The 4,010-nt window shown below is 36.2% G+C and overlaps 2 protein-coding genes across 3 annotated transcripts in view; one reads left to right on the top strand and one right to left on the bottom strand.

Moving 5' to 3' along the window:
* LOC103147971 (zinc finger protein 3-like) overlaps positions 1-4,010 on the top strand; it is a 16,943-nt gene that overhangs the window by 2,688 nt on the left and 10,245 nt on the right. The gene's annotated exons all lie outside the window — the stretch shown is intronic.
* Positions 1-4,010, bottom strand: part of bop1 (BOP1 ribosomal biogenesis factor) — a 26,094-nt gene that overhangs the window by 13,163 nt on the left and 8,921 nt on the right. The window lies entirely within an intron of this gene.

Below are 4,010 nucleotides of genomic sequence, written 5' to 3'. Positions count from 1 at the left end.
ACAGGTGGAGAACAGGATGAGTACCAATAAAAAGACTGAAACAATTAATAAATTAACAAAACTGCTGCATAAAGAGTCTTCTAACACTTCAAAATAAGTTCTCAAACTTTATTAAACTAAAAGTTTATAAGAAAGCCAAGTAAATTATCGCTTTGAAATTTAGATGGAAAATTTTATGTAGTGGAAGCCAAGTACGCTAAATGTTTTAAAAATGAGTAAAAACGCTAAATGACTGCGCTAAAAATTAGTTCTGCTTGTAGTGGATTAGCAGACTTTCTAAAGTCCTATGTTGGTTAAATACTCTTACTAAAGGAAATCATCAACCAAGAACTTTTTTTATCTTGGTCCCACATTCAAATTTTGTTAGAATCTTAGAATAGAAATATTCTTTGCTGTTCCACAAAGGGGATATTTCTGTGCAACATCTACAAATTCACAGGCTCACACAACAATTGAATATAAAAACATATACAAAACATAATAAGGAATGAAAAATACTTTGCAGTAAGGGCAAAATTTCAACATAAATACCATGTAGTTATAAAAATTACTCCAGTCCAGACGACTTTTGTAACAGTAAATATTAAAGCCTAACAAAGAGGAAAAAGAAGAAATCTGCTGCTTTTTTCACATCACTGAAAATAAGTTTGCTTCTTATTTTCCATCTGCACAACAGTTATGTTAGAGTTGTCAATGAAAGTATATGAATCGCACTTCAATAAATTAGATGTAGTCAATGTTGGCCATTTTTTCTTATAAAGGTAACATTAAATGACACCAAAGATGGAAAAACAATCTCAAAACTGTCATTCATAGTTCTGATTTTGCAAACAGTCTTTAACAGTTTGATAAAATTAACAATAGCCCAGTTGTGAACATAACATTTTGTCAAAGCCATTTCCCAAGTGATATTAATCCGAGCGAATAATCCATCCATCTCTCCCTTCAAACGCCTCTTTTATTAAATCTTTAAACCCAAACCAAACTAGAGAAACACTCCATTTCTGCAGGGAAGTCATGACAGACTGAAGTATGCCAACAGCCTGGGGAAATGCTCTGCTGCCTGGAAGCACACCCTTTGGTCGGACGAGATAAAATTAAATCTCACCGGCCATAAATGCATTGTTTATGTCTGGAGAAACAGGGGAAAGGCCCCACAGTGAAACAGCTACAATATCTGCAATGGAGGATTCCTGTCGTCAACAATAAGAGACCATTAGGAGACAGACACGGGTACAAACATCGCTGAAGAACAACAAATCCAATCTGCCTCCATTTATGTGTACTTACTAAATTTAAGATGGTATAAAGGCTCCATACTGTTAAAAATATTTTCCCACTTTAACCCCATTTGTGACGGGAGTAAACTTTACTCTCTCTGCCACGTTTTCGTCGTGACCAGGCCTAACAGCATTCTGGTCTTCAATTTTTGAAGCTTATTCAGGAGTTTTTAGAGTCACCGTTCATCCATTTCTTTCTTTGGTGCATCAAAAAAAAGATGTTTCTCTCACAAAGCCGCCATTGAACTGCATGTCCTGCTCCTCCCTTCTTGCCCATCGGCTCATTCTCCTGAACTAGAAAAGTCACATCTCCACAGATGGATCTGTGATGTTATGATTTTTTAAAAAATGAAAGAATTAGATACACTTTGACTTAACATGGCGCCCTCTATCCATTTGCTCTTTGGATAGTCACTGTAAAACCCCATGGGGGCTTTGTGTTGTTTTTTCCCCCCATGTCCTGTTTTGAGTGTTTATTTTCTGTGTAAAGTTTAATAAATGTACATTGACAAAAAAAAACAAACCATGGTGGCTTCAGTGCCATTATTCTCTATGCATTTGGATGCTGTTCCCACTGTAAAACATTTGGGTCACATTTAGTTGTGTCTACTGTTTTCTACTCTTTAAATCAAATAAATTTCGCCAGTTTAGATTTTGAACCTAAATGTGAGTTTGTGAAAGAAACTTGCAGCAGTAAGTTGTGTTAAGTTTTTTTTTTTAAATTAATTTTGTCAAACCTCCAAAAAATTGAACAAACTGGAGTTTTTAGGACAGCACTTAAAACTGAAAGAAGAAAACGACAGGAGTGGGAACTATTTCCCAGAATGCTTAGCGGCATGTTTTTGTATCTGAGATGGAAGTGTGTTACATTGATCTGACTCTGGTGTTTTACTAAGGCAAATGTTTATTTTAATGTCCTGTTCACACTAAATGTTTCTGCAAAGAATATAAAAATTTATTTTTAGATCAGAAATTTTGTTCATACAATTTGAAACAAGAATTTAAATTAAAGTAAAATAAGTATTTATTTTAACTTGATATTGTGAGTAAAATAAGAGAAATGTGGCTCTTTAAAACTCACAGTTCAAGGTTAATGAACTTAAAGTTTAGATAACTTGTCTCTTGTTAAATCAACGTCATGAACTTTAATTTCTGAGTTAAAACCAAAACAATCTTCTTGTTGACTTAAATTGCATTTTTAAGGGAGCAGGTGGAATTTCATTTTCAAGTTAAACCAACTTCAAATGTTTTACAGTGCTGCTGGAGAGGTTTTTGCTTTGACATTTGTACTTCCAGACAGTTATGATGCATAACCGTGGTAACATGGTTTTGTTTTCACAACTGCAAGCAGCTGATTAGCATCTCAAAAGCTCAAAGAAAGCGATTTAAATCAGAGCTGCAAAAGCAAACATGATGGATTAAAAGTGTTTTTCAACAACTGTGTTTTGAACGACACGTTACTTTGGAATATCGTCTCTGCGGCCTGAATATTGAGCCGTTAGCATGTTAAAGTCTTCAGTCAGAGGCCTCTTCAGAGTCCTTGTCAGACTGACTGTTACCAGAGATCTTCTGCCCACAGCATCACCATGAACAACAACTCTTTCATGATACTTCAATGATAAGATGGTTCTTTACTAATCCTGTGTGAAATTCAGGTATCTTGGCTGTGGCATCCATAAAAGTTACATATACACACGGTCCAGTGGTCAAAATTCACATCATTTACTTTTATTAGAAACAACGATTTTTGTATTGGAGACTTTTTGATTTTAGATTTTCAAAAAATGTTTATCAAATGTGTAAAAAAAGATAATCTACAGAAATCCAAAAATGCCACACCAAAGCTGATGGTTAGAGCTGAGACAAGGAGGCCGTTTGTGATAATAATCCAAAACTGCAATACCCATATTTACAGCAGCATGCTGAAAACGTCATGCTAACTTCACCTTAATTTTACCAAAACATTTTGTTATACTTACTCCATTTCCAGTATTGTTAATTTTAAGTTCAAATTAAAGCGGAACTAAAGTTAGTTCACAGTTTCTCCCAGAGCGTCACAGGGAGAAGCACGGGAGATCCAAACAGAGCCTGACAGCGTTAGCTTTGCATCCGAGACTGTCAGGAGACTCCATCTGTTCTGTTAGGCAGAGCATTTCACTGTTTGCAGTAAAAATGTCTTCAGTTCAGCCTCAGAGAGCGCCAAGTAAGGAGCATGAAACTCCCGCTGAAGAAACATTTCCTGAGTTTAAAGAAATCATCGTCAAGTCCGAAGAGGAGGTCGATGGTAAGCTCAGACTGCTGGACTTCACACCGATAGATGTGGAAAAAACACAGCGGCGCTAATTTTTTTCGGCTTTTATGAGAATTTGAGCTAATATGGTGGGTTTAGTTTAAAGTCGACACTTCCACAGCTTCATTTAATCAGGTAAATGCGACTTCGGGCCCATTCGCCGCGGTCAAGCCAGCCCCCATTCCCAGAATATACAGCGAAGCCCTCAAACGAGCCAGACGCCACATTGGCTTCGTTGTCCAGTGGACACAATACGTCATCGCGTCCGCCATATTGAGAGTGGCAAAGGTGCTGTTATACTCGATGCAAGCATCCTTGGAAAATATTTTTCTTGTTGTTTTCAAAGAAACGCTAATGTTTACGTTCATATAATTTTGTTCAACCATTTCAAACACAAAAATGTATTAATTCTTCCTCTAGTAATGATTTAGACAAAGTTA

The sequence above is a fragment of the Poecilia formosa genome, unplaced genomic scaffold (genome assembly GCF_000485575.1).
Source record: "Poecilia formosa unplaced genomic scaffold, Poecilia_formosa-5.1.2 Scaffold192, whole genome shotgun sequence".
NCBI lineage: Eukaryota > Metazoa > Chordata > Actinopteri > Cyprinodontiformes > Poeciliidae > Poecilia > Poecilia formosa.
This window is presented reverse-complemented; position numbering and strand designations above follow the sequence as displayed.